General features: G+C 37.9%; 1 long non-coding RNA gene and 1 pseudogene across 2 annotated transcripts in view; both read right to left on the reverse strand.

The window, feature by feature from the left end:
- Window positions 1–24,105, reverse strand: part of LOC140509271 (uncharacterized) — a 201,583-nt gene that overhangs the window by 123,197 nt on the left and 54,281 nt on the right. For both annotated transcript variants that reach the window (XR_011968621.1, XR_011968620.1), the window contains exon 2: window positions 21,263–21,395. This is a non-coding gene — a long non-coding RNA (uncharacterized lncRNA). The remainder of the gene's footprint in view (window positions 1–21,262; window positions 21,396–24,105) is intronic.
- LOC140503403 (ubiquitin-conjugating enzyme E2 S-like) lies at window positions 3,701–5,853 on the reverse strand (annotated as a pseudogene).

A 24,105-nucleotide genomic window follows, 5' to 3' on the forward strand; every position in this document is an offset into this window, starting at 1 on the left:
TCACTTAAACCCCTATCCCTCAGTTTCTTAATACGCTGTTTCACAGATAACACACAGGAGGCACTGCAGAACTCAGTCTCTAGCCTCTAATAGGTTTACTCTTGATCTGATCAGACAGGCAGGCAGCTTTGGAAGGTTTAATAATCAGCTTTATTATAGTTTAGTCTTCTCAAAGGGCTGTGAGAAAACCAGCTCCTACAGCATTCCCTAATGACCCTTCTTGCAGGGTCCAGCCAAAGGCAGAGAGGTGGGGGGAACTACCCCTATCTCTGGATGGGGTCAATGGAGACAGGCACATTTGTTCATTCTCCTAAATCCTCTCAGACCTTAATGAGGGCCAGTGGAGAAACACACAGATTCTCCATGCTTTTGCCTCCATGGGTTCCCTGTAGTTTTTTCAAAAACCCCAAGGTTACCTCTTCATTGACCACCTGCTATACAGGGCAATCAGACAAAGAAGGCATCTTGCCAACATTAAGCTCACAGGTTAACTTTAGCAAAAACATCATTCTGTGCAAATATAGTAAATATCATGGGGCAGCTAGGTGGTGCAGTGGATAGAGCACCAGTGCAGAAGTCAAGAGGACCTAAGTTCAAATCTCACCTCAGACACTTGACACTCACTAGCTGTGTGACCTTGGGCAAATCAATTAACCCCAATTGCCTCATCCTGGGTCATCTCCAGTCATCCTGATGAATATCTGGTCACTAGATTCAGATGGCTCTGGAGGAGAAGTGAGGCTGGTGACCTGCACAGCCCTCCGTCACTCAAAACAAAGTCAAGTGCAAGTCATGTCATCATTTCTCTGATGGCATGGTCTTCTTCGACAACGAAGAACAAACACACACACACACACACATATACACACATACATACAGTAAATATCATATTATGTCACCCCTTATCTCAAGGCATAGTCTCAGTAGCACTGTATGTCACTATGATTCTAAGAACTACTATCTAGGATCCTTGAAACTATTCTGGGAGTCGTTATCTAACACCTGGAAACTAGACATCCCCCGGACATGGATCCTGAGAAACTAAACTCTAAAAGTATAACAAAATCCTCCTTACATACATATGTATAATGAAGGAGTAGGACTGGGTGACCTCTAAAGTACCTTCCACTTTAGATCTATGAATACAAGGTCAAGGGATATCAGTAATCCTGCTTGCCTCCCTTATTTCCATATTTGCACAACAATAATAAGTCCTAAATTTACAGCAAAAAAAAAAAAAGTACTGTCCTGTCATTGGCAAAGTTGCTAATTGGTTGATAAGCAAGTATTTAAGTATCTAGTATGTGGCAGACATTAAAAATGAAACTGTGCTTACTCACAAAGAGATTACATTTTAATGGGAGAAGTTTGATGCCCTGGGAGGAAATCAGAAAGATTTTCTACTTACCCCTTTGAGTTCTTTCCTGTACTGATAAATTCTTCTAACTCTCCATACCTCAGTTTTCTCATTTGTGCAACATAGAGTTTGGACTAGATGATTTTCCCGTGTACCTTTCAGCCCTAAATCCAATTAGCGTATGAGAATTTCTTTATTTGGCAGGCTTTTATTTGTGTGTCAGTGCCTGAAGATGTCATCATAGCACCCCTCCCCTCATTATATCTGGTTGCAGGAATCAATGCATGGCACGTATTAAAATGAGATGAATTGAAGTATTTCAACTCTAAAGAAAAAGCATCCCAGACTACATTCGATTCTACTCTGAGCTTTCCCTTCTGCTCATACAACCAATTGTTAATAAAAGTGATGTTTTAGGTTCAGATAGTCTTCTATATACATTTTTTCATTTGAGTTCTATAACAGCTCTGAGATTTAGACCCAGCTCAGATCCCACATACACAAGGAAGCCTATCTCCATTCCCCAGATGCTAATGTCTTCCCCTTTCCAAGTGCCTTCCAAGACATTGTTTATATCTTGTGTCTACTTGGTTGTTTACATACTGTCTCCCTGATTAAAACATAAACTCCTTGAGGTCAGGGACTATGCTTTGGCCTTTTTTTGCCTCTATCCCCAGTGTTTAGCAAAGTTCCTAGGATATACCAAGTGATTCATAATTGCTTGTTTTTGTTCAGTCATTTCAGTTGTGTCTGAATCTTATAACCCCCATATGGAGTTTTCTTGGCCAAGATACTAGAGTGGTTTGCCATTTCCTTCTTCAGTTCATTTTACAGATGAGGAAACTGAGGCAAATAGGGTTAAATGATTTTCCCAGGGTCACACAACTAGTAAGTGGGGGGAGGGGGGCATACAGGGATGAGTCTTCTTGACTCCAGGTCCAGCACTCTGTGCACTATGGCACCATCTAACAGTCCCAATTGTTCGTTGACTAACTACAAATGAAGACAGTTCAAGGATCATTATTCCTATCTTGCACATGAGCAAACAGAAATTAGAAGAGGCAAATGTGCCCAAGGTCATACCACTAGAAAGTGGCAGAACCTGGACTTGTACCAGTCAGACTTGCACTAGATCTTCTACCTCTAAATCCAAGTTCACTTTGAGCTGGAGAAGGAAATAGCAAACCACTACAGTATTTTTGCCAAGGAAACCCCACAGTGGATACCAAGAGTTGGAAACAACTGAACAATAACAAGTCAGGACTTGATTTATTGCTTTGTTGATTGTCTAAACTCAAGATGTGATAGAGAGGATGTTAATAATGCATATTAAACTAAAACGTGTACCAAGCATACATTTTTTTTTCAGAGATCTGGTTGCTAAACATTTACCAAGATACCACTCTCTCTGCCTCTTCTACACAACCACTCTAGTGCAAGAGGAGGGAATAGATGCATCAGGAAAAAATATAGCTCTCCTAGGGGGAGCAGGAGCTTTGTCTCTATTGTACAACCCAAAACAATGAAGAACAGGAGCACAACTACCTTAATGGCCTCCATCCCCAATCCCTTCTACATGCTTCTCAACTCATAAAAAAAAAATTCTCAAAAAGCTATGTGCAAGAACAGATGCTACCGTTTATTTTTCTCTTCCTGTGACCCAGTCAGGATCCTATTGATTACTAGAACCCTCTCTAGTTATTGTCTTTACAAGTGTCTGTCAGTTGATCAATTGATCATATATACAGGTGTGCGAGGTTGAGCTACCCCTAACAGCACCCAAATTATTACATTAGATATACCCTCAGAAGGTTTTGTGCTAAAGTGGCTTTGTGCCTTAAAACTTCACATGTAACTTGAACATAGTTGGTGCATTTAAAAAGAAAAGATTGTTGGATTGAAATTGTATGAAATTGAATTGAACTCTAATAAAGTATCCGTGCTGCTGACTTGCAGTATTTCCACTAAAGAGTGGAACGAATGTGACTAGAGGGAATAACTACATTTAGAGGAGAGATGAGCAAGGATGTATGAAGAAAAAAGAACATTTCAAAGACCTGCCTCTGAAGTCTATTTTATGTTGCACTAAATGCATTCTCTCTTCAAAAAGGGATCTTTTTTTTCTCTTAAGAATATTCCCTACTGATGGTAACAGAAATTAAATGAGATATCTCTGGGTATGTGGAGAGGCTCCAGAGAGTTAACATGTTGAGGTGAGACTATTATAAATACAGTCTTCTTCTTTAAAAGAATTAGCTTCCCCATATGATGCTTTTTCAACTGTATTTTAGAAAAAAGAATCTGGGTCCCACCTCCCACTCCTCCCTCCATAATTAAAATAACTTAGTGAGATAGAAAAGCTGCCCCCTCCACATCTTCCCACAGCCTGCTCAGAGCTGGCTTCTGGTCCATCTTATTGGCAGCCTGCTTCTTGTCCCACTCCCCTGGGATGCTTCTTGGCCATGCTGGGCCCCACAGGGATGAGGAGAAGCCTCCTGCCTTCCCTGGACAGCTTCAGACACCCCACCACTCTGGGTGCCCAAATGGTGCCAAGGTCCCTGGTCCTGCCATGGATCTCTGGCAGCAGCCAAGGGTGAGCTGCACTCTCCTCGTAGTCCTCCAGAAGCAAGCAGCCAGACTCCTCATTCAGGGCTGACTTGGGGTTCAGGTGGATCAGAAGGCGCTGACTGGATAGTCAGCAGCAAGTGTTCAGCAGTCCAGTCTCTTTTGAGCACATTGACACAGATATCCTCATTAGGCCCCACGTTGGGGTGGAAGATTTTAGTGAAAAAGGAGTTCTTATGAGAGGGGGTCTGGAAAGTCCTTACCCAGAAGGACCTTTAAAAAGATAAATCCCAAATAGGCTAAGTGCTGATGCAAATGTTATGGGAATTCAGAGAAGGGAGATAATAAATAACTGGCATTTTTATAGTGTTTCATAGTTTGCAAAGCATCTTCTAGATGTAAGAGTGAGCTCAGTGCCCTTTTAGGCAGACTTGGATTAGCCAATTAAAAATGCCAAAGTTCATATATGTGACTGGTCTGTCAGTTAGTCAATAAACATTTCAGTTTCTACTACATGGAAGGCTAGATACAAAAAGAGACAAAGGCAATCCTTGCCCTCAAGGAACTCACAATTTAATGGGGGACACAATAAACAAATATGTTCAAACAAGTTAGGAAATAATTAACAAAGGAAAGCCACTCCTATTAAGAGGGATTGGGAAGGGCTTCCTGTAGAAGATAGGATTTCAGTTGGAAATTAAAGGAAGCCAGTGAAGATAAGGAGGAGAATGTTGCAGGAATGAGACACAGCCAGAGAAAATGTCCAGATCCAAGGTATCCAAGTATCTTGTTCGTGAAATAACAAGAAAGACAACTTCACTGGATCAAAGAGTACATAGTAGAGAGTAAGGTGTAAGAAGACTAGGAAGGTAAGAGGAAGTTAGGTTATGAATGACTTTGAATGCCAAAAAGAAAAATGTGTATTTGATCCTGGAGGCAATAGGAAACCACTGGAGTTTGTTGAGGAGGGAGGGTGACATGGTCAGACCCACACTTTAGGAAAATCCATTGAGTAGCTCAATGGTTAGGCAGTTAAGAGAGATAATGACCTCAATGCTATGGTCTTAGCTTTGTATAGGTGGATTTCCTTTGCCCATTGATAAACATGGGAAAGCAAAAGAGCTTTTGAGTTGGAAATATGGGAAATCCAAAACTCCCGAGCAATTTGATATTTATTAGGTTAATAACCCTTACATGCTGAGCAATAATTAGTTAAGCTAATAAATAGAGATTAAAATCGGTGAGTGGACTTGAACTTCCAGGAGCCAAACTAGAACTTCTGGGAACCAAGATGGTAGAGTAAACTAGAGAATACTTCCACAGAAAAAATCCTGGAACAGTGGAGTTAGCAGAAGGGGTACAGCAGTCTTTCAGCTAAAAAGGCTAAGGGGATCAACTAGAAGAGTCCTTCTTGATGTGGCTAAAGGGGACAAGTGCAGGACCAGAGGAGTCCCAGCAATTCTCACTCAGGGGACCAGCAGGAGATCCTGAGCCCCAGGGTGTTGGAGCTGGTAAGAACAAACACCAGAACCCCAGGCATGCCTTAGCACAGCCAGGGAAATTGGACAGACATAAGTGCAGACAGGGATTCACCAACCACTGAGTCTGCCTGTGCTTAAGCCCAGCCCTAGAGGAAGAGGAGACCTCCTCCAGCCAGACCACCCCTCCCCCACACCTCATGCTGTGATCTTCAGTATAACCCCAGGGAGACTCAGAAACAGTTCACCTGGCCTCAGCCTTGGCATGCACCAGCCAGCTCAGCGCCAGTTAAGCTGGAGCAATATATACCTTCTAGATAAAAGAACCAGGGGCTACAACACACAAAGCCTCAGCTAGACCTCCAGCTCCCAGTACAAGAAAGGTGGGACAGAGCCCCCTGTGCCCCACAAGCAGAAACCTACCTTAAAAGTCAGGAAAAATGCAATCACCATGGGCAAGAAGCAAATCAGAAAAACAAAGACCATAGAATCTTACTACAGGGACAGAGAAGATCAAAATATGAATTCAGAAGAGGATAGCACTGACAATATACCCACCTCTGAAACTTCAAAAGGAAATATAAACTGGTCTCAAACCCAAAAGCTTTCTTGGAAGAGCTCAAGAAGGATTTTCAAAAGTTGAATTAGAGAGGATAAAGAAAACTGACCAACGTTTTTAAAAATACAATTGACAAAATGAAAAAACTTCACTGAACAGAACAGCTCCTTAAAAAGTAAAATTGACCAAATGGATAAGGAGGTACAAAACCTAACTGGGAAATTGGACAAATGGAAAAGGAGGAACAAAAGCTAACTGAAGAAAATAATTTGTTAAAAATTTGAATTGGGCAAGTAGAAGCTAATGGATCTTCAAGACATCAAGAATCAGTGAAACAAAATCTAAAGAATGAAAAAAATAGAAGAAAATATAAAATATCTCATTGGAGAAATAACTGACCTGGAAAACAGATCCAGGAGAGAAAATCTAAGAATTATTGGTCTACCAGAAAGCCATGATGGGAAAAAAAAATACCTTGGTCTATATCTTCCAAGAAATCATCAAGGAAAATTGCCCTGAGGTCCTAGATCCAGAGGGCAAAATAGTCATGGAAAGACTCCACCTATCACCTCTTGAAAAAGATTCCAAATTGAAGATGCCAAGGAATATTGTTGCCAAAGTCCAGAACTATCAAGTCAAGGACAAAATACCGCAAGCAGCCAGAAAAAAACCAATTCAAATACTGAAGAATTAGTCAGGATCACACCAGACCTTGAAGCTTCTATATTAAAAGATCAAAAGGTTTGGAGTATGATATTCTGCAAGACAAAGGAGCTTGGACTACAACCAAAGATCAATTACACAGCAAAAGTGAGCATAATCTTTCAGACAAGGAGATGGCCATTCAATGAAATAAGGGATTTCCAGGCCTTCCTGATGAAAAGGTCAGAACCCAATAGAAAATTTGATCTTCAAGCACAAGACTCAAGACAGGCATAAAAAGGTAAGCAGGGAGGAAAAAAGAAAAAAAGAAAAAAAATTGTTATTCAATATGGGCAAACTGTTTACATTCCTGTATGGGAGTATGATACTTGGTAATCTTGAGAATTGTATATTTATTATGACATTTTAAAAGGATATACATAGATACAAGGAGTGGGGAAAAATTAACTGATGTGATGATAAAAAATATAATTAAAGGGTGTGAAGTGATTGTAATAGAAGAAGAGGATAGGAGGGGGCATAAAAAGGTAAATGACATTTCATGAAGAGGCATAAAAACATGTTATAGTAGAGGGAAAGAAGGGAGTGAGATGCACATTGTTTGAGCTTTACTCTCATCAGATTGGCTCAAGGAGAGAATAAAATACTCAGTTAAGTACAGAAACCGAATGAGCTCTATATGCAGTAGGAGGGGAAAAGGGAAAGAAAAGGGAGGGGTAGATAGAAGGGAGAAAAGAAATAGAAGGGGAAAAGGGAAAGAAAATGGAGGGAGGTAATAGAAGGGAGGGAAGGTTGAGAGAGGTGGTCAAAAGTAAAACTCTTTTGAGGAGGAAAAGAGAGAAAGGAAAAATAAAAGCATAAATGGAAGGGGGAGTGAAATAGGATGGAGAGAAAGACACAGATAGAAATCATTACTGTGAATGTGCATGGGATGAACTCTCCCATAAAACGGAGGTGGATAGCAGAATGGATTAAAAACCATAATGCTACAATATGTTATTTGCAAGAAACACTTTTGAAAGAGGGGGATACACATAGGGTAAAAATAAAAGGTTGGAGTCCACCAGAAAAAATCCTCGCACACTGTGGTTGATGCTGTGTACAAAGTTCTCCTGGTTCTGCTCCTTTCACTCAGCATCAGATCATATAAATATTTCCAAGCCTCTCTGAAGTCTTCCTGTTCATCATTTCTTACAGCACAATCGTATTCCATTACATTCATATACCACAATTTATTCAGCTATTCCCCAATTGATGGATATCCCTTTGATTTACAGTTTTTGGCCACCACAAGGGGTACTGCTATGAATATTTTTATACATGTAGGGCCCTTTCCCATTTTTATGATCTCTTGGGGTTATAGTCCTAGAAGCAGTATTGCTGGATCAAAGGGTATCCACTTTGTTTAGCCCTTTGGGCATAGTTTCAAATTGCTCTCCAGAATGATTGGATCAGCTCACAGCTCCACCAACAACGAATTAGTGTTCCAACTCTCCCACATCTTCTCCAATATTTATCATCTTTCTGTTTTGTCATGTTAGCCAGTCTGATAGGTATAGTGTGGTGTCTCAGAGTTGTTTTGACTTGCATCTCTCTAATCAATAGTGATTTAGAGCATTTTTCATATGACTGTAGATATCTTTAATTTCTTCCTCTGAAAACTTCCTGTTCATATCCTTTGACCATTTATCAATTGGGGAATGACTTGTATTCTTGTAAATATGACTCAGTTCTCAATATATTTTAGAAATGAGGCCTTTATCACAGACATTAGTTGGAAAAATTCTTTCCCAGTTTTCTGCTTCCTTTCTAATCTTGGTTGCATTGAATTTGGTTGTGGAAAAACATTTCAGTTTAATGTAATCAAAATTATGCATTTTGCACTTCATAATGCTTTCTATCTCTTCTTTAGTCAAAAATTCTTCCCTTCTCCATAAATCTGAAAAATGCACTATTCCTTGCTCCCCTAATTTGTTTATACTATTACTCCTTATACGTAGATCATGTACCCATTTGGACTTTATTCTTGTGTATAGTGTCAGCCATTGTTCTATACCTAGTTTCCACCACACTTTTATCCAGTTTTCCCAACAATTTTTGTTGAACAGTGAGTTCTTATCCCAGTAGCTGGAGTCCCTGGGTTTATCAAATAGTAGATTACTATATTCATTGCCTACTGTGTCTTGAGTACCTAGTATATTCCACTTGCCTACCCTTCTATTTCTTAGCCAGTATCAAGTGGTTTTGATAATTCCTGCTTTATAATACAATTTGAGATCTGGTAGAGCTAGGCCACTTTTCCTAGTATTTCTTTTCATTAGTTTCCTTGATATTCTGGACCTTTCGTTCTACCAGATGAATTTTGATATTATTTTTTCCAGCTCTAGAAAATAATTATCTGATAGCAAAAGAAATTCTTAGGAGAAGTTTTACATCATTGAATGCTTACATGAATAAAACAGAGAAAGAAGAGACCAATGAATTGGGCATGCAACTGAAAAAGCTAGAAAAAGAATAAATTGAAAATCTCCAATTAAATACCAAACCAGAAACACTGAAAACCAAAAGAGAGATTAATAAAATTGAAATTGACTATTGAATTCATAAATAAGACTAAGAGCTAGTTTATGAAAAAATAATAAAATTGATAAACCTTTTGTCATTTTGATTAAAAAAAAGAAAGAAGAAAACAAAATTGTAGTATCAAAAAGGAAAAGAGTAAACTCACTTCCAATGAAGAGGAAATTAAAACAATAATTAGAAATTACATTACCCAACTGTATGTCCATAAATTTGACTGTTTTAGTTATATGGATGAATACTTACAAAAACATAAATTGCCCAGATGAACAGAATAGGAAGTAAAATACTTAAATAACCCCATCTCAGAAAAAAGAAACTGAACAAGCCTTCAATGAACTCCCTAGGAAAAAAATATCTAGGGTCAGATGGATTTACAAGCAAATTCTTTCAGACATTTAAAGAATAGTTAATTCCGATATTATATACACTATTTGGGAAAATTGAAAAAGGAGGAGCCCTACCAAATTCTTTTTCTGACACAAATATAGTGCTGATCCCTAAACCAGGAAGAGCCACAACAGAGAAGGAAAATTACAGACCAATTTCCTTAGTGAATATAGATGCAAAAATTTTAAAGAAGATCTTAGCAAAAAGATTACAGCAAATTATCACAAGAATAATACACTTTCATCAGGTAGGATTTATACCAGAAATGCAGGGTTGGCTTAATATTAGGATAACAATCAGCATTATTGGTCATATCTACAACAAAACTAACAGAAACCATATGCTTATCTCAAGAGATGCAGATAAAGCTTTTGACAAAATACAACACTCATTCCTATTGAAAACCCTGGAGAGCATAGGAATAAATGGAGCCCTTATTAAAACAATAAGTAGTATGTACCTAAAACCATCAACAAGCATTATATGTAATAGGGATAAGCTAGATACATTTTCAATAAGGGGGATGGGGGATGAAGCAAGAATGTATATTATCACCACTATTATTCAATATGATACTAAAAATGTTAGTTTTAGCAATAAAAGAAGAAAAAGAAATTGAAGGAATTAGAATAGGCAAAGAAGAAAGTAAGTTATCATAATTTGCAGATAATATGATGATCTACTTAAAGAATCCTAGAGAATAAAGTTAAAAAAAATATTTGAAATAATAAACAACTTTGGCAAAGTTGCAGGATACAAAATAAGCCCACATAAATCATCTGCATCTCTATATATTACTAACAAAGCCCAAGAGCAAGAGATAGAAAAAGAATCCCATTTAAAGTTGTTGTAGACACTATAAAATATTTGGGAGTTCACCTGCCAAAACAAACCCAGGTTCTATATGAACAGAATTTCAAAACACTTTTAGAACAAATAAAGGCAAATCTAAGAAAAATATCAGTTGCTCATTGGTAGGCTGAGCTAATATAATAAAAATGACAATTCTGCCTAAATTAATTTACTTATTCAGTTCCATATCAGTCAAACTACCAAAAAGTTATTTTCTAAAGCTAGAAAAAAATAATGTCAAGATTCATCTGGAAGAACAAAAGGTCCAGAATATCAAGAGAATTAATGAAAAGAAATACTAGGGAAGATGGACTAGCCATACCAGATCTTAATTTGTATTATAAAGCAGCAATTATCACAATCACTTGATAACAGCTAAGAAATAGAGGGCTAGATCAGTGGAATACTTTGGGTACATGTGACACAGTAGTCAATGACTACTGGGATAAGAACTTGCTGTTGAGAAAAACTACTGGGAAAACTGGAAAATAGTATGACAGAAACTGGTCGTCGACCATATCTAACACTGTTTACCAGAATTAAGTCCAAATGTGCATATGATCTTGGTTTAAAGGCTGATAATATAAACAAATTGGGGAACAAGGAGTAGTTTATTTGTTAGCTTTGTGGAGAATGGAGGACTTCATGACCAAACAAGAGAGAACATTATGAAATGCAAAATGGATAATTTTGATTACATTAAATTGAAAAGTTTTTGCACAAAGCCAATGTAATCAAGATTAGGAAGGAGGCAGAAAACTGGGAAAGAATTTTTCCAACTAATGTCTGTGATAAAGGCCTCATTTCTAAAATATATTGAGAACTGAGTCATATTTACAAGAATACAAGTCATTCCCCAATTGATACGTGGTCAAAGGATATGAACAGGAAGTTTTCAGAGGAAGAAATTAAAGGTATCTACAGTCATATGAAAAAATGCTCTATATCACTATTGATTAGAGAGATGCAAATCAAAATCAGACTGGCTAACATGACAGAACAGGAAGATGATAAATGTTGGAGAAGATGTGGGAGAGTTGGAACACTAATTCGTTGTTGGTGGAGCTGTGAGCTGATCCAGCCGTTCTGGAGAGCAATTTGAAACTATGCCCAAAGGGCTAAACAAAGTGGATACCCTCTGATCCAGGAATACTGCTCCTAGGACTATAACCCCAAGAGATCATAAAAATGGGAAAGGGCCCTACATGTATAAAAATATTCATAGCAGTACCCCTTGTGGTGGTCAATAACCGAAAATCAAAGCGATGCCCATTAACTGGGGAATGGCCGAATAAATTGTGGTATATGAATGTAATGGAATTGTGCTATATTGTGCTATAAGAAATGATGAACAGGAAGACTTCAGAGAGGCCTGGAAAGACTTACATGAACTGACGCTGAACGAAAGGAGCAGAACCAGGAGAACATTAAACACAGAAAAAATCACAGTGAGCATGGACTGTTTCTGGTAGATTTAATCCTTCACAGCAATGCCAGGACCTAAAACATTTCCAAAGGACTCTTCATGCAAAATGCCATCCACATCCTGAGAATAAACTACAGAGTCAGAATGTAGAATGAAACAGATGATCTTCTCTTTTGTTATATTTTGGTTTGGTTTGGTTTTTCTCATGCTTTCTCCCATTCATTTTAACTCTTCTATGCAACATTACTAATATGAAAATGCATATAATAAGAATGTATGTGTAGAATTCATATAAGACTGCATGTTATCTTGGGGAGGGAAGGAGAGAAAATTTAAAACTTATGAAAGTGATTGTTGAAAACTGAAAACAAATAAATTAATTTTACATATTAAAAAAAATCAATAAGTGTATGTAATGTTCAACACAAACTGGATTAAGAGCAATCTTGGAGACCTAAGAAGGATGACTAAGTAGTTCAGTGCAAAGAAAAACTTAAGACTGAGCCATTAGCTTGGTCTTAACAAGCCTAACTTGTTAAGCTTAAAGACCTCTTTTGAAGAGGAAATATCTTTTTAGCAATGACACTGGGAAGCAACGGATAGGTACTCCATTTTTTTCATGAAAAGGAATTTTACTATTCTCTCCAAGACTGAGGCTAGACCAATTATTTTTTAAGTGTCTGACATTTAAACCAAAAGAATACAGCAGGGCCCTCTTCTTTTATGAGGAAGAGATAGTGCTATAGGCAAGCATTTTAGCTGAAGCAAGAAACTGAAGGCAGAAAGAATTAGCTGGGCTATGCTTGGCAGTATCTGACAAGACACTGAACATTCAGTGAAAAGGTTTCCATGTAGCCTTCTCCCAACAGTACAGTGGCTGGTAGAGGCATGCCCAGTAGAAGCCAGGGAAGTGTCTTCCTGACTCCACCAATTATTCTCCTTTTCTACTCTAGGATGAAACTATCTACAAACCAATCCTCTATCATGTAGGAGGAAAGAGAAAATAACTTATCTCTTCATCTGGAACTAAAGAATACAATCCAGTAGAGAGTGAAGGAAGAATTTTCTCTGTCTCCCAACCTTGCATCCCTTCACCATACTCCAGCCCTCAACCTGAAAAGGAAGAGAGATGGGGGGGGAGGGGGGAGGGGGAAGAATTGGGGAGGAGAGAGGAAGAAAGGTGAAGGGAACGAAGGAACGAAGACTGGATCACAAAATTATTTCAATCCATACAGAATCTCCGTAAAAAAAGATTGGTGCTTTATATATGAGAAAATTAAGGCAAAGAGAGGTAAAATATGCTTTTCAAAGTCACCCACTTCATAGAATCCAGGTTCCCAGTATTCCTCCCAATAATCATTTACCTCCAAGAGTGCAGTTCTATTTTTGGACCAGTCAGTTTCACTGAAATATAATTTACAAAATCTAAAAGCGTTGGAAATCATTAGGGAAACAGCACCATTTAATATTATCAGTAGATAATTTTTTTTGTCTTATCCATCAAAGTCCTATATGATCAGATCCAGTGATCAGGACAAATCCCAGGAACCCTAAAGACTTTGCAAAGTGCTCCCTAACGCTACCAGAAATGTAGACAATTGCTTGGTGATTCAACCTTAAAGGAGCTTCCTATTTCCTTTTAATAACAAATTTATCTAATGCCATTTGTATGCCTCCTTGTTTCTATATTTCTAAATGTACTAGGGAGCCTTTTCTACCCTAAGGACTCAATCTCTAGACCAGAACTATTCCCCCAGGTCTTTACTTTATGGAACTATCTAATAAACAGAGATCAATTTGCACATTAGAAATCTGCATTTCTCTAAATTTAAAAAAAAAAAAGCTGACCGAAACTTAGTTAATGAGACAATTCCTCATTAAAAAAGTAGGGCATAAACAGGGCATGTGTCATTGCATAATGACTTATCAAGGCAAAATGAATGACTTTGTGACCAAATTAAGGAAGGGCTCCTTTGAAACCTTAACACTACTTGAAGAAAAGGAGCAAAGAAATACCGATTCCAGATCAAAATATCAGTTTGTGTATTTGTAGCATAGCATATGTAGAATATATGTTTGTCATATTCTAACAGAAAAGGCTAGGCTAGGGTAATTGTGAATAAATCTGAGAGTCCTTGCTTTTTTGATTGTCTTGGTAAACTCATGTGCAATTTAGGAAAAACAATTATGAGATCATAGCACTAGAATGGGAAAGGTTCTCAAAAGTCATCTAGTACATAGATAAATAATTTATTAAACATTTACAATGAGATTAAATGACTTACCCAAGGTCACACAGATAGTAAGTAGCAGAGCTTATATTAGAACCCAGGTCTTGTAACTTTAATTTCAATGAACTTTCCACTGTACTACACTGGTTTCCTATGAATCACACCAACATTTATTATTTGTTGTTAACATCATCATTAGAATTATTAGCAATTATAATGATAACAAAAAGAAACAAGCACTTATTAAATGCTTACAATGTGTCAGGCACTGGGCTAAGTATTGGGGATACAAATACAAACAAAAGATAGTCCCTGACCTCAAAGTGCTTACATTCTACTAGGGGAAGATAGTACATAAAAGGAAGATGAAAACCAGGAGAGAGGAGGAAGGAAAGTAACAGGTGTCAGAGCAAAGAAAGTCAGGAATAGGACCAAGACAGGAATCAAGGCAGGAACCTTGTCCCTTCTCCCACACACACAAAAGAGAGACTCCAAGAGGAATTCACTAATGGGAGAAGATTGCAATTATATAATGATTTAAGGTTTCCAAAAATAGAAAAACACTTTTCTCACAGCAGCCCAATGAAGGAGGTAATAGATATATTGCTATCCCCGTTTTATGGCTAATGAAAGAGAAGCTAATAAGAAGAGGGAACATTAAGCATCTACTTCATGCCAGGCATTATGCAGAGTGCTTTACAAATACTATCTCATTGGACTCCTCACAGTCACCTTCCTGTTATGTGACAAAGACAGAATTCAAAGCCACGTCTCCTATAATTCCAAACTTCTTTCTCCTATACTATTCTTTTTCTTCTTTATTCATATCATGTCTTTTCAGATCCTCACAGTAACACAGTAAGGCCTATGCTGGAAATTAGTAGAGTGGATAAAGTTCTGAATTTGGATTCCAAAGATAGGGATTTGAGATGCATCCCCCTGACATTTACTGGTTGTCTAATCCTAGACAAAGACTTAAGTTCTCTTGGTCTTCAGTTTGTTCATTTCTAAAATAACAGCAGCCATTCTTATGGTCTTATTATGAGGATCAAATAGATGATGCACCTGAAATGTTTTGCGGCTGCTAAAGGGCTATGTAAATGGGAACCATTATTATTATCCCCATTTTTTGTTCTCCTTGCTGCTGCTGCTGCTGCTGCTGCTGCTGATGATGATGATGATGATGATGATGATGATGATGATGATGATGATGATGATTTAAATGAGGTCTCCTCTATCTTGTGTAGGCTAAAAGCTCAAAAGGCTCTCAAGAGCCAGATTCAACACCTGATCAGCTTGGGAGATGTAATCACTATGTTTTGATCTGGGCTGGTTCACACCATCCCCTTCCTCTAAACAGCCTGGTGGCTACCTCCCCATCATGTTTCTAAACTTAGTTCAAGATTCAATTGGTTTGGGGGTTGGAATCAAGATGGTGGATTAGAAGGATGGACCTCCTCTAGCTCTCCCCCCATGGCCTATAAAATACCTGTCAAAAATGACTCTAAACAAATTCTAGAGGAGCAGAAGCCACAAAATGACAGAATGAAACAAATTTCCAGCCCAAAACAGCCTGAAGGCCAAAAGGAAATGTGTATCAGACCTGGCTTGGAGAAGAGCGCAGTTCAGCATAGGCTGAGCTGCACAGACAGGATTGGAGCAGTCTTCAGAGCATGGAATCACAGGCAGCTGCTGCAGCTTCCAAATTTCTCAACACAGAAACACAAAAGACAGTTTCAAAGGTCAGTAAGAAAGCTCTTTCACCTGGGTGAGTGAGGAGGGAAGTCCAGTCCTGGCCCTGGCCTGAAGACGGAGGCAGCCACTGAGGCAGCAGTGTCCAGTTGTAGAACCATCTGCCTAAAGACCCTGGGGGAATCAAGCAGTTAGTCTGAGTCTCAGTCCTGAGAGGGGGTTGCAGGGTGAGTAGGAGTGCTGACTTGGAAGAGCTGGTGACAGCTGTGGACAGGGAATCCGATTTGCAGTTCCAGGGAAAAAAAGAATGCTTTTGGTTGCTCACAGACTCAAAGCACATGCCAGGAGAGGAGTAAACTCCTTTCCTTTGATTGTACCACCTTGGACGAACTGAGAACTTACAGGTTCCTAGAGATATCTCAGAGAACAGCTGCACAAAATCTCTGGAGCCTAGGGTAATATAACCTCTACTAGACAAAGGACTCAAATGTCAAGTAGCTAGCTGAGGAAATGCCTAAAAAGGGGGAAAAATAAGACTATAAAAGGTTACTTTCTTGGTGAAAAAGTATTTTCTTCCATCCTTTCAGATGAGGAAGAGCAAAGCATGCTATCAGAGGAAAACAGCAAGGTCAAGGCTTCTGCATCCAAAGCCTCCAAAAAAAATTAGCAATGGTCTCAAGCCATAGAAGAGTTCAAAAAGGATTTTGAAAATCAAATCAAAGAGGTGGAGGAAAAATTGGGAAGAGAAATGGAGAGTGATACAAGAAAATCATGAAAAGTGAGTCAACAGCTTGCTAAAGGAGACCCCAGAATGCTGAAGGGAATAATACCTTTAAAAATAGATTAACCCAAATGGCAAAAGAGATCCAAAAAGTCAATGAGGAGAAGAATGCTTTAAAAAGCAGAATTGATCAAATGGAAAAGGAGGTTCAAAAGCTCACTGAAGAAAATAATTCTTTAAAAATTAGAATGGAGCAGATAGAAGCTTTATGAGAAACCAATAAATTATAAAACAAAACCAAAAGAATAAAATAAAAATAGAAGACAATGTGAAATACCTCACTGGAAAAACAACCATCCTGGAAAATAGATCCAGGAGAGATTATTTAAAAATTATTGATCTACCTAAAAACCATGGTCAAAAAAAGAGCCTAGATATCATCTTCCAAGAAATTATCAAGGAAAACTGCCCTAAACTAGAGGGCAAAATAGAAATGGAAAGAATTCACTGATCACCTCCTGAAAGAGATCCCAAAAGGAAAATTCCTAGGAATATTGTAACCAAATTCCAGAGTTCCCAGGTCAAAGAGAAAAATATTACAAGCAGCCAGAAAGAAACAATTCAAATATTGTGGAAATGCAATCAGGGTAATACAGGATATAACAGCTTCTACACTAAGGGATCAAAGAGCTTGGAATATGATGTTCCACAACTCAAAGGAGATAGGATTAAAATCAAGAATCATCCATTCAGCAAAACTGAGTATGATACTTCAGGGGAAAAAATTGAATTTCAATGAAATAGAGGACTTCCAAGCATTTTTGCTGAAAAGACCAGAGCTGAATAGAAAATTTGACTTTAAAATACAAAAATCAAGAGAAACATGAAAAGGTAAACAGGAAAGAGAAGCCTTAAGGAACTTATTAAAGTTGAACTGCTTGCATTCCTACATGGAAAAATGCTATTTGAAACTCATGAGACCTTTTTCAGTATTAGGGTAGTTAGAGGGAATATTTATATGTAGGTGTGTATGGGTATGTACGTATGTGTATATTATATATATATATGTAGATATGTATGTGTCATGAGTGTGTGTGTATGTATATATGTATATATATACATATGTAAATATACATATAGAGAGAGAGGGACAGAGGGCACAGGGTGAGCTGAATATGAAGGGAGATTACCTAAAAAAAGTGGAATGGAATGTACTAGGAGTAAGAGAAAGGGAAAGGTAGAATGTAGCAAATCATCTCACATAAAAAAGAGAAGGAAGAGCTTTTACAATGGAGGGGAAGAGGGAGGAGATGAAAGGAAATAATTGAGCCTTACTCTCATGGGATTTGGCTTAAGGAGGGAATAATGCACACTCATTTTGATATGGAAATCTATTTTACCATGCAGGAAGGCAAGAGGGAAGGGGATAGAAGAGGGAAGATAATAGAAGGGATAGCAAATTGGGGAAAGGGATAATCAGAAGCAAACACCATTGTGGGAGGATAGGTCAAGGGAGAGAAGGGAATAAATGAAGGGCTAGGACAGAGGGAAATGTGGTTAGTCTTTTTCAACATAACTATTATAAAGTGCTTTGCATTGTTACACATGTATGACCTATACTGAATTGCTTGTTTTCTCAATGAGGGTTGGTGGGGAGGGAGGGAGAGAGTATGGAACTCAAAGCTTTAAGAATGAATGTTAAAAATTGTTTTAGAAAGCAACTGGAAATTACAATATATGGGCAATGGAATATAGAAATCTATTTTGCCGTACAGCAAAATAGAAGGTAAGGGGGATGGAGGAAGAGTGTGTAATAGAAGGGAGGACAGACTGGAGGAAGGGATGGAGGGGGTGCATGATTTCCTGGGGTAGAGGGTGGGGAGAGATGAGAAGAAAATTTTGAATTCAATTTCTTGTGGAAGTGAATGTAAAAACCTGAAAAATAAATAAATTATATATTGGGGGGAAAAAAGAATCTGGCAACCTGGCCTTCTGAAGATAAAAGTAATTCCTGAGCAGAGTTTCTTTTGGAGATATTTTTCCATATCACTATCAACCTGAGTAATAGGGTCAAATCTAAAAGATGGGAGAATAGAAAACATCTACTTTGTTCCATGCTGTTATAAGGAGAAAGCAGTTCATGAACAGTGTTCCTCCAACCTGACCTTATAGTGAGAGGAAGAGTAAAATCTATGCCAAAATCTAGTGATATCCCAAAATCTAATCTTCTGGTAAGATTTCTTGGGCAGCACCAGGGTTAGGGGTGACCCCCAAGAAAAACCCCAAGTTCAAAAATTCAGAAGCCAAGTTTTTGATTAAAGGGAAATTCCTGGGTAGCATTAACCTCTGAGAAAGAAGAGAAACAACTGGAATGACTATGTGACTGGTAGAGCGGTAACAAAACCAAAACATGATGAACAAGGGACTCCTTGCCAATCCCCATGCTCATACTGTTATTCAAGCAGTGCGGGTCTGATGGAAGAGGACTATACATCTAGCATCTCTGAGCTGTGTTTGCCTTCTGGGTATCTGAGTAGTCCAAATCACAGAAGACTGTATGAATCTAGGATAAATTATATTGAATCCTATGAGAAAGTTAGGAATTCACCAGAATGTTGGAATGTTACCCTAGCCGCAACCTGAAAATCATTTCCTTCCAAGTAGAACCAAGCTTGAGTTTTATGGGTTTTTTATGTCTGTTTAAGAAATCCATTGAGTCCTCTGAGTGTTCTATATGCTTTCTAGTGGACTAAACAAAGATTGTCTCATACCCATGTGCATTTCTTATCTTAAGTTGGGAACTTTTTTGCCTTTATCTGTAAATACCTAGACATAAGATATACTTAGAACTCTTCCAAGATTAAACTCCAGATCGGGGCAGAATAAAACAAATAGAAAATGATCGTTCTGGAGTTGCCTTATAGATTGAGTCTAGTCCTATGTGAGACCAGAGCCTTGAGTCATAATTTGGACTATTTTAAAGATATATACAATGGAAGAACATCAAATTGAGGACTGAAAAGTAAATACTGTAGTGTTTATATTCACCAATTTCTCTGGAAATAGAAATACTTAACTTGCTTCATAGTAATAGCTCCAACAGATTTCTTTTCAAATGGCACAAGAGACTCCATTTTCAAATATCCAATGTAATGAATTATTCTTTAAGGATTTTTCATGCCTTATTAATTTTGATGACAAAAATCACATTTGATTAGTCTGGTTAAGCGTCCATTGTCAAGGACTTCTAAGGTAGAAAGAAATTCCACTTAATACCAAAAAACTATCAGTGGGATGTTGTTAGCATCTCATCAATGTTTTTTTCAGATCTATCTTGAGAGCATAAATTAACTGATGTTCAAAGACACTCAAACACTGCTTTAACACCAAAAGGAGAATCATCTTATAAATAATGGAACACAGCTAAGAGCACACAATTATTAAAAGAAAGACATGACAGTAGTATTTCTTACTTAAGCATTTTCCTGCACATTTCTGTATGTGTTTGATAAAGTAAAAATGGGGGAAAAATATATGATATGAGTGAAAATAAGTATAAACAGGTTTCATATGACTCCATAATCAGGGTAAGGGCCTGGGTGTATGTGAATACTGAGTTACGTAAGCAATAGAAAACCATTTAGACTGTAAGTCAGCCTAGATGCCAAGAAACAAAAAGTGAAATATGGCACCATTGATCTAGTCAATAGCTAAATTGTACCTCTCCACTAATCTGAGAAATAGCAAGGTATAGAGTACCGATGGCCAGCCTCAGAGCTGGGAAGATTTAGATCACAGTCCTGTCTATTATGTTCCAGCTAAAGTGAATGTGCTTTGCCCACTCTGCTAGAGTCAGGCTGCTATACTTCTTTGGGGTCTGGTAGTACCCTGAAGGAATTGGGGTTGCCTTTTTCTCTAATGTTATCTACCTACCATTTGTGTTCTCCCTCACTTTTAGATGCCAGTAACTGACTAGGGATCCCATTTAATTTGACTATTCAATACTGATTAGCTTTCATAAAGAGATGTTTACTTCAAAGATATAGCAAGAACAAAAATACAAACATTCCCTGGTACCCCAACACCTCAGAAGTACACTCTCCAATTAACCAACTTTGTTCTCTGGAGAGTATGGACTCACTTTCATCATAGTAGCTAATGAAATTTGTCTGACTAAATGGGGAATGACTTTTAGATGGGTCATCCTCTCATTTATCTCTGGGGCTGAGTCAGACTAAAACCAGGATAGTCAAGATAATGTAAAACTAACTAAGGTATCCACTGGTCTGCCTAAGTGTCTCTTAATCACAGTTAGCAGACTGGAACCACTTACAAATTGTCTCTGCATGTTCCACTGTCTCTCCAAGACACTTCTATTACATATCATTATGACACTATCAGAGGGGCTTGGTGCATGTACCAGCCGCCATCACACAACTTTTCATCCCCATGAAAAATATTTAACCTTTTAGTGCTCCAAGCAAATCGTTAAGACCATAAATTATTGATGAGCTATATTAACACCTAAATCAAGATTCAGGGTTTCATGCAAAGGGAGTTTCCACAACGGACATTAATGAAATCACAAGTCCAAAAGACAGTTAATCTAATTGATTACCCTGTCAGGGTCAAGCATTAAAGACAGTCAAAATATCCAACTAATTGCCCTACAGTCAATGTGATTGTATGTATGCTTCTTTTTGCCCTTTTCATCAGTTCCCTAATTTTTAAAACGATAATAACAATACCTGCTGTGGTGCTCGGTAACCTTTTTTCTTTTGATTGATTGGTTGGTTTCTTTTGCTGTTTTGGAGGGTAGAGAGGAGAAAGTTTCCTATTATTTATTGTGTAGTTTTCGACCTTTTCCTCCCCTTGTGAAACCTAATCAAAAAGAAATGGATAGGTTATAACCTCCACACCATTAACAAGGTCATAGAACCATCAACATATCTAAGTAAGTGGAACTCAGAGTTTAGAAAGTCACCTTCCTAGAATGATGAAAGCAATTGAATTGAGATCATTAATCTACATGCATAGGAGATTATTGGATAAGAAGCTAGGTCAGACAAATACAGCCATATTCACTGCCCTCCACCTTGTGTCTGTTATATAATTCAATTCGACAAACATTAACTAAACAGCTACCAGAACCTTATACTAAAGTAGTGAGGAGGAAATGCTAATTTTACAAAACGTGTTCCTTACTTATCGTCTAATAGAAGGATATGACACACAAGACAATCATGATACACAATCCTGATAATTGGATTGGAGAATTGAGAAGGAGTAAGGGGAGAAGATGACAACCTTTGAGGCAGGTTCTAGAAAGTTCTAACATACAGCAAGCTTAACCAAGAGGGAGAAATTGAGACTGGAAGTCATTTAAGGTTTCAGGACCCAGGGAAAGAGAACATGGTGCTTTATGCAATTCAGGGTCACATAACCTACAAAGAAGGATGGGCCACATACCATGGCATCAATCAACAAGTTATTAAACATTCACTATGTTCCAAGTACTATGTTAAGTGTGGAAATACATATATAAGCAAAAAAGAAAGTTCCTCCCCTTGAGGAGCTTACATTTTAATGAGAAAAGGCAACACATTAAAGGGAGCTAAATATGGAGGGAAATATGTTAGTGCTTCCTCTGGGCCAGCATCACCAGAATGGTCACACTCTGGGCCTAGTCTCACTCATGACCTCTGCAAGCAACATAGATTTTGTAGATCTTTTGTAGATCTTTTAAAGGTGTTCTTGTTGTTGTGTGTTAACTCCTTAATACTCTAAGAAAATGCAATTATTTCCTTACTTTGAGGACTTGAGATTCCATCAGAGAAGGCAGCAATAAAGTAACGTGGAAAGATCTCTGTATCTGGAGTCAGCAGATTTGAATCCTTGCCCTCTGTATTTACACTGCCAACCGCAGGATTATTGTGAAAATAAAATGAAAAAATATGTGTATAACTTCTTTGAAAGTTAAAAGCCTCAGAAGCAAACTGGAAGGGAGCATAGAAGGTGAGCCTTGCAGATAAGAAAGCCTCACTTCAAGTCCACCTTTTTTTATGTACTGTCATTGTGACCTTGGGACGGCGGGTCACATAAGCTCTAAGTGCCCCACAAACACTTTAAGACCAAGGTTCTTAACCTTTTTTTTTCCTGTGTCAGAGAAACATTTGCAAGTCTGATGACATCTATGGATCCCTTCTAAGAATAATGGTTTTAAAAGTGCCACATAAAATACATAGGATTACAAAAGCCAAGTATATTGAAATGCTGTTCTAAATGTAATTTTAAAAATAATTCCTAGACCCCAGTTTAAGAACTCCTACTATAAGGCAGTGTGTGGGATGGCTCAGGTCCCTGCTTAAATCAATTACTCAGAGGCCTCTCAAAGTGATGACAGAAAGTTTATTTATTCGATTCTCGAGAAGCGGGGCTAACCTGTAGGAGTAGGAAAGCCCAAGACAAAGAAAAGGCAGTGATTTATATAGACTCTAACGCAAGTCCCTCCTCCCCCACTGACCATTATCCTCATTGGCTGAGAATACGATCTTACATTCTAGACACAAAATCTAACCAATCCCTTTTGAAATGAAGACATCGAGGAATTATGGAAGTTTTATCCAATCATTGAGACCCTAATACACTACACAGTTTTATATCCTTATATGGAACTATTCTATTCTAAAAATATTGTAACCTTGATCCCCTAGGTCTTACCTCACCCCTGGGAGAAGAATTACAATCTGAGAAGTCTTCACTAAACCTATCCCCCTCAACAGTAAGATCTACAGAAAGTGCAGATCTACATTGGAAGAGAAAATTCCTAACTGAGAGTTTGTTATATCAATGAAATCACAAGTTTGGTTAAAAAGTAAAAAATGAGAGGGGGGACGTGGAAAGGAAGTGATAGAGAGAGACAAAGAAAGACATACACACACACACACATACACAGAGCGAAGGGAGAGATAGAAATCATAAGAAACAGAGAAAAAAAGAGACAGAGAGAGAGAAATGATGATGATGATGATGATGATGATGATGATGATGATGATGATGATGATGATGAAGAAGAAGAAGAAGAAGGGAGTAAAGGAAAGGTTCAAGGGAAAGCAGCCTTTGTCTTCCAGATTTCTACATTCATTTCTTTTTTGGTAAAATCTTTCTCTGAAAAGGATTCAACAAATTCATGTAAATGAAGACATACGTAACTAAGAAGGTTTAATGTGTTTGTTACTTCTCCCAAGATCATTTACATGTTATCAGTAGGCATGGTCTAGAAACTAAAGGAATGATTCTCTAACTTTGGAACTTGAGTCATCAACCATGACCAAGAGGACTTGTGACATTCAAATGAGTAAAAGAAGGATTTGGCAAGAACAGAGGCACACCTTCCTGTCCTTGAAATCACCCACTCTGGATTGGTGCACTACTGCTTCTAAAGGTATACAGATGAAAGATGGTATCATTAGTAATAACAATAATAGTAATAAGTGTGGAATATTTTCAAAATATTAAAAGTCTTTCCAATTTAGTCTTTATGGAACAGAACAGAAGATAATGTAAAGTTAAGTCTGGAAGGGACCTTGGA

Source organism: Notamacropus eugenii, chromosome 5 (assembly GCF_028372415.1).
Source record: "Notamacropus eugenii isolate mMacEug1 chromosome 5, mMacEug1.pri_v2, whole genome shotgun sequence".
NCBI lineage: Eukaryota > Metazoa > Chordata > Mammalia > Diprotodontia > Macropodidae > Notamacropus > Notamacropus eugenii.